This window comes from Malus domestica, chromosome 13, assembly GCF_042453785.1.
Source record: "Malus domestica chromosome 13, GDT2T_hap1".
NCBI classification, from domain to species: domain Eukaryota; kingdom Viridiplantae; phylum Streptophyta; class Magnoliopsida; order Rosales; family Rosaceae; genus Malus; species Malus domestica.
Window position 1 is genome coordinate 38977396 of NC_091673.1, and position 12792 is coordinate 38990187.

Below are 12792 nucleotides of genomic sequence, written 5' to 3' on the forward strand. Positions count from 1 at the left end.
GATTCTTGTTTAAGCCGTCTCATATAAATGTTATATGCTTAAACGATAAGTCCAAGGAATATGTAATCAGGAGAATATGATTTAAACAAGTTAGATTAATGAGACCATTCTCTTTCGTATATATATCCTAAACGTTCCTGATCATAGGATTGCTAATTGGGCATTGACAGTCCGTTAAGATCAGTACGTGCTGTGTCTTCTCTCAGGGAGAGTGACTAGTCTCGAGTCATTGGTGTGTGTGACATCAAGACAAGCATGTAGGTGCTCAATAGCGAATGAGTCCACTGAACACGATCAACGAAGAGTTCTCATACTCATGTCACATGAGAACTCATGGTTGGGATAATGCAAAGTAGTCTTTTGACCTGAGGCATCATAGTTGTCTTGTGGTTAAGTCCTTGATCTTTGATTGTGTCAAAGTCACTCCATTCGAGGGTGTCCACGGCATCGTTGGGGTTAAGCCACTTAGCCATGGAGGCAAGTGAATGCACAACAAGGGATCTCTAACCTTCAAACCGTTTGAGGGAGAATACTCTATGATATGATTAAGAATCTTTGGCCAAAGTATGAATGAGATTTAGGAAGTCGTTCCAAATCACATTCAAGGTAATCATATAAGCACACGAATCACATTGGATAGTAGACATGAATAAACTATCAAACTAAACAATGTGGTCAAGAGTATTGTATTAGAGAAAGACCGTATTGCATTTGTAATCCTAAACTGAATAGGTTCTCCACCTCTTCTGATTAGCTTGGGTGACCCTGATATGCTGCTAGGTGTCACTCTTGGTTTGTGGAAGCCCTAAACGTGTATAAACACTAAAGGGAGAATTGAAAGTAAGTTTCAATTCACAATCGATTTGAAAGAGTTTTAATCACCCACTGCCTCGCTAAAAAGGAACCTAATGGATCGTACACCGTGTAAGGTAGAGATTGAAGAAACAACGGAGATGAGTAAGAATAATTAAATGGTTTAATTATTTATGGCAATGATTAATTAATATGTTAATTAATCAAACGAATAAGTTCGTTAAAGACCTCTGGATAGTTTTGGACCTTAAGGCCTAATGGGCTTCGAACGTCAAGTCCATTGACTTAAGTTGTATGACAACTTAATGAATAATGATTCACAAAGGCCCAAATAGTCCAATGAATCCCTATGGCCGGCCATTTAGAGATGGAGTGGGTTTTGGACTTATTTACAAGTTTGCCACTCCAATGAATTAAGGTATAAATATGACTTTATAGTCAAAATTCATTTAGGGTTTCTTTTTGGGAAAGGATGAGAACACAAAGCTCTCATTTCTCTCTAAAGAGGCCGGCCACCCTAGAGGAGATTAGCTAGCAATCTAACTTCCTCTAGGTCACTCATTTCTACTTAAATCTAACCTTGGTGTGGAGACTTAGAGGTTCTCTATTTTGAGAACTTGGAGAAACATATTCTTCCATTCAAATCCATAGATCTAAGAAGCAAGGAATGAAGGCCCTCTCTTTGGGTGATTAGCCTTTGCTTATGCAAAGAGGAATCTACAAAGGTATAAATCTCAACTCACTTTGTTTTGAGTTGAGTCTTGGTTCACCAATCTACTAGGCTTTGAATTTCATGGTTAATGTTTTGTTTTAAGTGCATACAAGCATGATTCCGCCTTTTAATTGTTAATTGCATGCTATAGATGTTGCTTAAATGAACATGTTTTCACAAAATTTTCCTTCATCTAGAACGTCATTGGGGATGTGTTTTATGTAAGTTACATGTTCTATCGATAAGAATTCTAAGACATGATTTGATAATTGTTCTAGGTGCCGATCGTTCGTGACACCTCGATTTTCGTGCTAGGGAGTTATAGCGCGGACCTCAGGTGAGTGGGTCTTTTCCTTTTTATAGTGTATATATATGATTGATAGTTTCCACAAATGCTTCTAAATTGATTCATGCACTTCATGCATGAATAAATTATGTTATGAGAAATGTTGCACTGTTGTGAAATACCAAGTGATCCTACGGGATGCACAAGTCCAGGTAAGTTTATTATGTTGATTGGAATTATTGCATCATTATGGCATGCTTATACTCATATAGTTCGCTCATTATTGCTGCACCCTGACGCTAGTGCCCCACCCCGAGCCAAGGCCAGCCTTCACGTGATTGATCACCTCCCGCACCGCACGCTCGCCTTGGATCCAAGTTAGGTGACAGCCTTTCATACAGGGAGCATTAGGTGACTCTGACTCGTAGGTGACCCGTGAATAGTGCTAGCCTTCACGTGATCGTAGCACTAGAGCATATATTATTGCACCTAGCCTGTAGTATAGGTCACATTAGGCGATTTCGACTCCTGTGCTAGCATAGATTGATAAGCCATAGGTGCAGTCGTACAAGTCACATTAGGTGACTCCGACTTGCATGCTAGTATATATTGTTGACCTTATGATTAAATCCATATTGCCATTGAGATATTCTGTTGTGGCATTGATGAGTAGATTTTATATTATATATTTTACCCTAATCTTAGTATATTTTGGTTAATATATTGGAAGAATTTTGATACTTTGAATTGTATTTTCAATATAGGATTTTCGACTTCCTCTGGAGCAAAACAGGACCAAATGGACGAATTTTGGAGTAATTCCAGTTGGAGGACGTTCGTGAGTCACTTAGATTGATCGTACCAAAATTTGGGATTTTTCCACCAAGCGGTTATTTTCTGGCGATGAAATAAAGAAGCAGCGCGCAGTGCTGGAAAATGACGTTTTTGGGCTTAAATGACGTTTTTGGAGCCCAAGATGACCTCGGATGGGTTCGTGGCCTTCTGGAAAAGTGTTCAGAATATTTCAAACATTAAATCCAGCTATATTGGGCCAGTTTTGGAGCAGCTTATGGGCCAAAACGTGGCTGTTCAGATTTTAGACGAATTTTACTATTTTTATTTAGGGTTTTTATTAATTTTAGTTTGCTAGGGTTTGTGTGGGGGCTTAGCAAATATATTGCTTGGCCGTCTACAGTTTGAGGGGACGCTTTATTTTATGCAATATTGGAGACAGAGAGAAGTGCTAGGGTTTTGAAGATTTTCTACTTGAAGGTGTTTTCAATCCTTTTCTTAATAATATTTTCTATGATTTCAATTATGAATATGCGGAACTAATTTCTTTTGCTAGGGCGAAGCCTTAAGCCTTAGCATGTATAGATCATAAGTAATTGGTAAAAATTCATAGGATTGCTAGGTGATGGTGGAACCCTAGTGCTTTCTTAATTTTATTCTCCCAAAACTGTTTTCTTTCTCTCTAGCTCTAATATTGCAGATTGTTTATTTTAATTCATTAATTTCTTTTTTATTTTAATTAGGTTATAAAATCAATCACTTCAATTTCTACTTTACAATAATTAAATGGAATCTGATTAGTTCGAATTATTTAATAATCCCTGTGGAGATGACCTTGCGAAATCCGTTTATACTACAATAACCTTATGATTCTTGCAAGTAAAATAGGAGATTTAAGCCCGTTCACATGAGTAGTAAAAATCCTATCAAGAAAATGGCGCCGTTGCCGGGGATTATTTAAAATAATCCCTACGAATCAGATTTTCAATTAGTTATTGCTGTTTATACATATAAAAAAACAATATTTAATTTTCGTTTTCATTTTATTTTTACAGATTACAACAGTACAACAGTACAGATTTCAGAAATCTGTGCATGGTCAGCACCCGTTCAACAGTGCAGAAATTGATTCCACTTGATCCAGAATTTGAGCAGCATTTAAGGAGGAAACGCAGAAAGCAAAATTTGCAGCGGGTTCGTCCTCTGCAGGAGACGTTTCTGAAATCAGTCTTTGACCTGCACAACAAAGAAAAAATGGCGTTTGTAATTCCAGAGGCAGGTCTGCCCCTGGGTGATTCACTGACTGCCCATTCCACAAATATACCCAGTTGCATTACATATCCGGCAGTGGAGGAAGGGACTGCATTTGAAATAAAACAGCACATGTTGAATATTCTACCTACGTTTCATGGGTTATCATCTGATGATCCTAACATGCACATTGCAGAATTTTTAATGGGGTGCAAAAACATTTTGGTGAGGGAATTTTCAGCCGAATCTATTAAGCTGCGGTTGTTTCCATACACTCTAAAAGATCAGGCACGGAGATGGCTCCTCACACTCCCATCTGGAAGCATTACAACTTGGGCCCAACTTAGCGAAAATTTTTTAAACAAGTATTATCCAGCTTCTAAGACCCTTGACATGAGAACTCAAATTTTATCGTTTGCCCAAAAACCAAATGAAGAGTTTCACGAGGTTTGAATATGACTACAAAAACTCTTGTCAACGCTTCATGCGGAGGTTCGTACAAAGATAAAAACGCACAAGAGGCTTGTTTGTTATTTGAAAAAATGGCAGCAGATACTCAGTAGTGGGCAGTTGAGCAGCCACAATCTAGGTCTGTTTTTGAGATGTCAAATGGTTCTCCATATGTTACAGCACAAATTGAAAAAATGGAGAAAAGGCTTGACGCAAAATTTGACATGTTATTACAGAGAATGCCAGGTTCTCAGGCTGCTGTACAGCAGCCCTTACAAGCTGCCTGCAGCATTTGCAACATGATAACTCACGATTTTATGAGCTGCCCACATAAAGATGTTTCACCAGATTTTACAGCTGAGCAGGTTAATGCATTTAACAATTTCCAGCGGCCCAGATATGACCCATATTCTAATTTCTACAACCCTGGTTGGAGAGATCATCCTAATCTAAGGTGGGATAAGGAACAGCACACTAGGCCTCAATTTCAACAGCAGGTACAGCAACCAGCTGCACCTAAGGCTGCTTGGGAGGTTGCAATTGAAAAATTAGCAAATACTACCACTCAAGAAATTCAAAATCTGCAGGCATCAGTGAAAAACATGGAAAAACAGATAGGGCAGATTGCTTTACAGGTTTCTGGAAGGGCACCGGGTACATTTCCCAGCCAAACCGAACCAAATCCAAGGGGCGGTGCAGATTGCAAGGCAGTTAGAGTTCTACGTTCCGGCAAAAGTTTTGATAACAGGGATGAAAATTGCGTTCAAAATTCGCGGGTGGCTTCACAGCCAAAAACAGATTCGGGAAATGTTGAAAAATCTGCCAATTCAAAAGATTCTGAACAGTCATTGAACAGTTTCGAAAATGGTGCAGATATTGTTGAGGATCGTGTCTATGAGCCACCTATGCCTTATCCCGAACGGTTGAAGCCTAAAGTTAAAGATCAACAATTGACAGATTTTATAAAGACTTTGTCTAAGGTTCAGATTAATCTGCCGTTAATTGATGCCATCAAGAACATTCCGTCTTATGCCAAGTTTTTGAAGGATGTTTGCACAAAGAAAAAGAAGCTTGTTGATTTTGAGAAAGTAATTCTTACAGAACAGTGCAGCGCTGTTCTGCTTCACAAATTGCCCCCAAAGAAACAAGATCCAGGGAGTTTTACAATTTCATGCACAATTGGAAATTCTCATTTTAAACGTGCTTTAATTGACTTAGGTGCTAGTATTAATTTAATGCATTTTTCTGTTTTTCAGAGACTAGGACAAGGAGAAATCAAGCCAACATCAGTTATTCTACAACTAGCGGACCGATCAGTTGCTTATCCAAGGGGTATTATAGAAGACCTAATAATTAAAGTGGATAATCTCTATCTTCCTGCAGATTTTGTGATTTTGGATATGGATGAAGATATGCAAACACCGATTATTTTGGGACGTCCCTTCATGGCTACAGCCAGAACGTTAATTGATGTAGAGGCTGGGACACTTACACTTAGAGTGCAAGATCAATATGTTGTGTTCAGTTTATTTGAAGCTACCAAAAGGCCAGGTGATGTGCATGATTGTATGCGTGTTGATGTGCTTGACAGCTTATTACATGCTGAAATTATGCCACGTTTGACATCTGATCCATTGTTAAATGTGTTGCATGGGTTTGAGAACAAAAATACAGAAGATGAAGAGGTTTTTGAGTATGTTTCAGCTTTGGAAAGTGTTCCTTTTCAACCCCCACGTTGGAGGCACGTTTTTGAGAGTTTGGGGGAACCCAAGAAGTTGTTGCAGCCCTCTAAGGTACAGCCACCTAAACTGGAGTTGAAGGTTCTTCCAGAACATTTGAAATATGCTTATTTGGGTGCAGATTCTTCGCTGCCAGTTATTATAGCTGCTGATTTATCTTCAACAGAAGAAGATAAACTGTTGCACATTTTAAGGAGTCATCAAGATGCAATTGGCTGGACTATAGCTGACATTAAAGGGATCAGCCCTACAATTTGTATGCACAAAATTTTGTTGGATGATGGAGTAAAACCTGCCATTGACGCTCAACGTCGGTTGAATCCAATTATGAAAGAAGTTGTTCGTAATGAAGTTATGAAGCTTTTAGATGCTGGGATGATCTATCCCATTTCAGATAGTAAGTGGATTAGTCCAACTCAAGTGGTGCCAAAGCGTTCTGGTATTACAGTTGTGAAAAATGATAATAATGAACTTGTGCCTACTCGCTTGACTACTGGGTGGCGTATGTGTGTTGATTATAGAAAGATCAATGCTGGAACTAGAAAAGATCATTTTCCATTGCCATTCATTGATCAAATGTTGGAAAGGTTGGCTGGTCGTGCTTTCTACTGTTTCTTGGATGGCTATTCAGGGTATAACAAAATTCCAGTTGCCCCTGAGGATCAAGAAAAGACAACCTTTACTTGTCCTTTTGGGACTTTTGCATGTAGAAGAATGCCTTTTGGTTTGTGCAATGCGCCTGCCACGTTTCAGCGTTGCATGATGAGCATATTTACCGGGTTAGTTGAACATGTAGTTGAGGTATTTATGGATGATTTTTCTGTTTTTGGAGATTCTTTTGACCAATGTTTGCAGAATTTATCTCTAGTTCTGGAAAGATGCATTAAGACCAACCTGGTTTTAAACTGGGAAAAGTGTCATTTCATGGTTAGGCAGGGAATTGTCTTAGGCCACTTGATTTCTAATAGGGGTATTGAAGTTGATAAGGCTAAAATTGATGCAATTGAAAAGTTGCCACCCCCGACAACTGTTAAGAGTGTTCGATCTTTTCTTGGCCATGCCGGGTTTGATAGACGGTTCATCAAGGATTTCTCCAAGATTAGCCGACCCTTGTGTAATTTATTGGCTAAAGACGCTCCATTCGTTTTTGATGAGGCTTGTTTGGAGGCCTTCAAGAAGTTAAAGACACTACTCACTACAACACCCATTATTGCAGCTCCTAATTGGAGCCTACCTTTTGAATTGATGTGTGACGCATCAAATTATGCAGTGGGAGCAGTTCTTGGACAGCGGACAGATAAACTTCCACAAGTTATTTATTATGCTAGTCGAACCCTCAATGATGCACAACTAAACTATGCTACCACAGAGAAGGAATTGTTGGCAATTGTTTTTGCATTGGAAAATTTTCGTTCGTATTTAGTTGGGGCTAAAGTGATTGTTTATACAGATCATGCAGCTTTGAAATATTTGTTGTCTAAAAAAGATGCTAAACCTCGATTGATACGTTGGATTCTTTTATTGCAAGAGTTTGACTTAGAAATCAGAGATAAAAAGGGTCGTGAAAATGTGGTGGCTGACCATTTATCTAGATTAATTATTCCCACAGCGTCAGAAGAGGATTCCCTACCACTGAGGGAGAGTTTTCCAGATGAACAGCTATTTGCAGTCCAATTCCGTACACCATGGTTTGCTGATATGGTTAATTATTTGGTTAAAGGGGTAGTGCATCCAGACTTAACGTTGCAGCAGAAAAAGAAGTTTTTATCTGATGTGAAGCATTATTTCTGGGATGAGCCATACCTATTTAAGTATTGCCCAGACCAGATTATTCGCAGGTGTATTCCTGAAGCCGAACAGGAAAGTGTTTTAAGGTTTGCTCATCATTTTGCTTGTGGGGGACATTTTAGGCAGAAAAGAACAGCAGAAAAAATTTTGCAGAGTGGGTTATTTTGGCCTACACTTTTTAAAGATGCATATAATTGGTGCAAGGCTTGTGATAGGTGTCAAAGAGTCGGCAACCAGTCCAAAAGGAATGAGATGCCCCAGCAAAGTATTTTGATTGTTGAATTATTTGATGTTTGGGGTATTGATTTCATGGGACCATTTCCATCTTCCCATGGGAACCAATATATTTTAGTTGCTGTGGAATATGTTTCTAAATGGGTCGAGGCCATTGCAGCACCAACTAATCAGGGATCAGTGGTCCTAAAGTTCCTCCAAGGGGTTATATTTCCGCGTTTTGGAATCCCACGCGTTATTCTTAGTGATGGGGGGAAGCACTTTATTAATAAACCATTTGCTAATTTGTTGGCAAAATATGGGATTAATCATCGTGTGGCTACACCTTATCATCCAGACATCTGGTCAAGTGGAAGTTTCAAACAGAGAATTAAAACGCATTTTGGAGAAAACAGTTGGTTCAACACGTAAAGATTGGAGTTTAAAATTAAATGATGCATTGTGGGCCTACAGGACAGCTTATAAAACTCCTATTGGGATGTCACCATTTCGACTCGTTTATGGGAAAGCATGTCATTTACCTATGGAGCTTGAACATAAGGCTTACTGGGCAATTAAAGAGTTAAATTTTTCATATGACTCAGCTGGAGAACAACGTAAATTGCAGCTCAATGAGCTGGAGGAAATTCGTCAGGGTGCTTATGAAAATTCTCGCATCTACAAGGAAAGAACTAAGGCGTTTCATGATAGTCAAATTTTACGGAAAGAATTCCAGCCAGGGCAAAAGGTGTTGCTATTCAGTTCAAGGCTAAAGTTGTTTCCAGGGAAATTGAAATCTCGCTGGACTGGGCCGTATTTGGTTACTAAAATCTTTCCTCATGGAGCAGTTGAAATATCTAATGAGGCTCAAGGCAACACATTCAAGGTGAATGGTCACAGGCTGAAACCATACGTGGAGTCACCCTTTGATACTGCATACGAGTCTTTGACTCTGAAGGCACCAGTGATCTAGCCACCGGACTTCCGCAACGTCTAGCTACAGACTTAAAATAAAGCGCTTATTGGGAGGCAACCCAATTTTCCTAAACTCTTTCCTAATTTTAATTTTCGTTTGATTTTCTCTTTAATATAAAAAAAAATTTAAAAAAAAAAAACATACATAAAAAATAAAAAAAAATAAAAAAAACATAAAAAAAATTGAAAGAAAAAAAAAATTTTGAAAAAATGGAAAATTGCAGGCTGATTTTATTTACCCAGTTTATTTTTATTTTATTTTTTTTAACGCATATTGGTTAATTGCAGGTCGCGAACGTGGAAAATACAGCGCGTCCTATGCTGGAATCCTGCACCCAGCAGCAAGTCTAACGTTCACATCAACCACATCTACACTATGCTGGAAATTTAAAGCAATTAACATAACAATCATTCACAGATGCAAGTTTGGGGGAGATTGTTGCAGATCCAGCACAGAAACAGAATTTAGAGCAGTTAATTTTCTGCAGCTCAGTTGTGCGATGCATGGAGGAAGCACAATTAAATCACAGATCCATACACCACAGAACTGAGTACAGCTATTATTACCAGATCTACAACAATTCCACTTGTAAGGATACGAAGTTTTACCTCCCAGATTCACCGATCTGGGCTCTTGGCAGCTTGTACTGTTTGTCTATTGAAGCTGATCTTTGTCCACCCTTTTCTTTCCCTCGGATCTATCAGTGATCCGCCTATATCGCACAGAGCACACCAATATGAGACTATGTCGAGACACAAAAAAAAAATTTTTTGAAAACCACACAATATTGTGAAAGTCATAGTTTCTGCCGGGATGAGTGTTTCTACCTTCAAGGTTGCTAAGTCATGGCTGTTGCGATGTGTCCTGCCTTTTGTCTGATGGATATCCAGTTGAGCATTCTTTCTTTCGGATCTGTCATGGATCCGCTTGTTCTACAAACATACCACACCAGTTTAATTACATGCAGGTATAATGAAGCAACGGTCTCACGGAATGGAATCCATCATGAACGGAGTACAAGATCGTTACCTTACTTATTTGCAGAGGCCGAGACATTTGTCATTTATGCTGCCTTCAATAACCACTAGACCGGAAGCTCAAGGTTGTTGTCTCTCGGTTGTACGCTGGAGTTGAGGGAAAATTTTTCAGTCACAGTAGTGGTTATTTTTCAAGTATCAGATCATAGTCCATCAATAAAAAGGGTTACGGGTTTTACCTCAACATTTGCAGATCCTTGGTTGAGCTGAGCTGCTGACTCAGGGTGTGTTCTTGTGTTGTTGTCTCGGATTTGAAACCATTAGGGCTCTCCACACTGATAAAACCACATGCAGGTGTTAGTGTTTGTTCCAGATCTCTCCAACAAATAAATTGGACAATGAAACCACAAGATTGGAGGATGATTTTACCTTTGGGTTTCCGATTTTCCACAACGGCGGGGTACTCACGGAGGTGCGTTGTTGTGGGGTTATGGAAGGCTACGGATGCATCAATCTGCGAGGAAACTGATACATACATAGAACAATCAAATGCATCAGTCACAAACATTTTCATTGTACTCTTGGTGATGAAGTTAGCAGAAATGGAGCTACATCTTTACATTTGAACGAACAAAAGGAGAAATGGCATGGCTTAGTTTTTACCTGCAAAGGGAGGAAGAAGGACTTGCTTTGACATGGAGAGAGCAAAAGCATTTTCAGACTTTCTAGAGAGAGCAGAGATAAATTGAGGAAAGGAGAGAAAAATGTGAGAGACAGAGAGGTCCTTTCATTTTAGCAAAATGGGGTCTGCGAGAAAGAAAGAGATATGGGCAAATGGATTGATCTTCACCCTTAATTTCGAATCCTATGGAGCTACCCTTCTTGATGCCTGACACGTGTGCGCCTCATCTGTTTTTTATGCTTCCCTAGGACACGGTTTGGAGAGAGCCGTTTGGGCTCTGTGATTGCTGATTGACAGCGCCAGACAACAACTCTGCACGCCACTTTCCCCTTGCATGCCAGCTGCATGCCACTTTCAAAAAAGGGAATCCAAGGTGCTTTCTTGTCTAATTTTTTTTATTATTCTTTATTCTTATGTTCCTTGTCACGCCATGATCTTTTGCATTCCTTTCTTTACATTTTATTTTCTAGTTTCTTTCATTTTCTTTTCTTTTTATAGTCTTGTCCATTTTATTTTTGTTAGTGTCCCAGTTTTGTGTTCTGTTTTTATTTTTTATTTTTTTAGTTTTAGTTTTCTTTTTGTTTCCACACCTTGAGGACAAAGTGTGAAATAAGTTTGGGGGTGGGAAAATAACATTTTAGGTCTTTAATTTTTGTGTCGGTTAAAAGTTTTCATTCTTTTTAAGTTAATATCCATAGATTATTTTAAACGTTAGAACAAATGGACATGGTAAAGATTAATCCCAAATTAGAGTCTTTTCTATTTATCGTTGCTTAGACACTAATTGATGAATTATACTTTGAACTTTGCACATCACACCAACATGGTTTGTGGGGAGTGAGATTGAAACACTTGCTTTTAGTCTAAGTTATTTTTAATTTTTGTTTTAAGTAAAGTCAGTTATTATTGTGAATAAAGTAATAATTGTCTCACCCGAGGTTTTGCCTAGTAACCGGGCCAGTCCTGCCTAATCAACAGTGATTCTCGCGTCAAACGGTAGAGTTTTGGCATGGGGCAGGGTGGTTAGTTGGTTTCGTAGCCTTTTCAGCTCGGGTTAATAAGTCCTTAGGGGTGTTCTACACCTAGTGCCCTAAAGCCCTAGTGGTTTGGGAGTCATTGACCTAAAGCTCGCTACATGGGTTGGATCGAAAGCTTAAGTAAACCGACATTGCACGACCACTACTGTTACTGAAAAAAAAAAATGTTATATATGAAAAAAAACAGAAAAAAAAAAGAAAAAGAAAGAGAGTTATATTTAAAGTTACTATGGGTGAAATAAAGAATGACGAGAGGTAAGGGTTTTAGTCGAGTCTCCTTAATTATGTTGGTTCACTTTACACCAAAGGAAGTTTGTGAATTCTTTTCTAATTGATTCTAAATGGCTTAGACTCTGTAGTGGGATTGGTTGGAACTTTTGAAAAAAATGTTCTAGTTTTTAAAATTTGCTATGGATTGCAACTTTGAAGGTGAAAATTTTTGTCAGTTAATTTTAGCTAGTTGTCTAGTTTGTTAAGTTTTTATTTTTGTTTGAGTCTTGTTTTGCTTGAGGACAAGCAAAAAGCTAAGTTTGGGGGTATTTGATGAGTAGATTTTATATTATATATGTTACCCTAATCTTAGTATATTTTGGTTAATATATTGGAAGAATTTTGATACTTTGAATTGTATTTTCAATATAGGATTTTCGACTTCCTCTGGAGCAAAACAGGACCAAATGGACGAATTTTGGAGTAATTCCAGTTGGAGGACGTTCGTGAGTCACTTAGCTTGATTGTACCTAAATTTGGGATTTTTCCACGGAGCGGTTATTTTCTGGCGATGAAATAAAGAAGCAGCGCACAGTGCTGGAAAATGACGTTTTGGGCTTAAATGACGTTTTTGGAGCCCAAGATGACCTCGGATGGGTTCGTGGCCTTCTGGAAAAGTGTTCAGAATATTCCAAACATTAAATCCAGCTATATTGGGCCAGTTTTGGAGCTTCTTATGGGCCAAAACGTGGCTGTTCAGATTTTAGACGAATTTTACTATTTTTATTTAGGGTTTTTATTAATTTTAGTTTGCTAGGGTTTGTGTGGGGGCTTAGCAAATATATTGCTTGGCCGTCTACAGTTTG

The 12792-nt window shown here is 38.6% G+C and overlaps 1 long non-coding RNA gene across 1 annotated transcript; it reads right to left on the reverse strand.

The window, feature by feature from the left end:
• Window positions 1-3546: 3546 nt before the first annotated feature.
• On the reverse strand, window positions 3547-10802 carry LOC108170342 (uncharacterized). The gene is made up of 6 exons (XR_003768083.2): window positions 10661-10802; window positions 10427-10522; window positions 10237-10332; window positions 10050-10144; window positions 9848-9952; window positions 3547-9732 (listed from the first exon to the last, which is right to left on the reverse strand). It is a non-coding gene; the product is annotated as an uncharacterized lncRNA (long non-coding RNA).
• Window positions 10803-12792: the final 1990 nt, after the last annotated feature.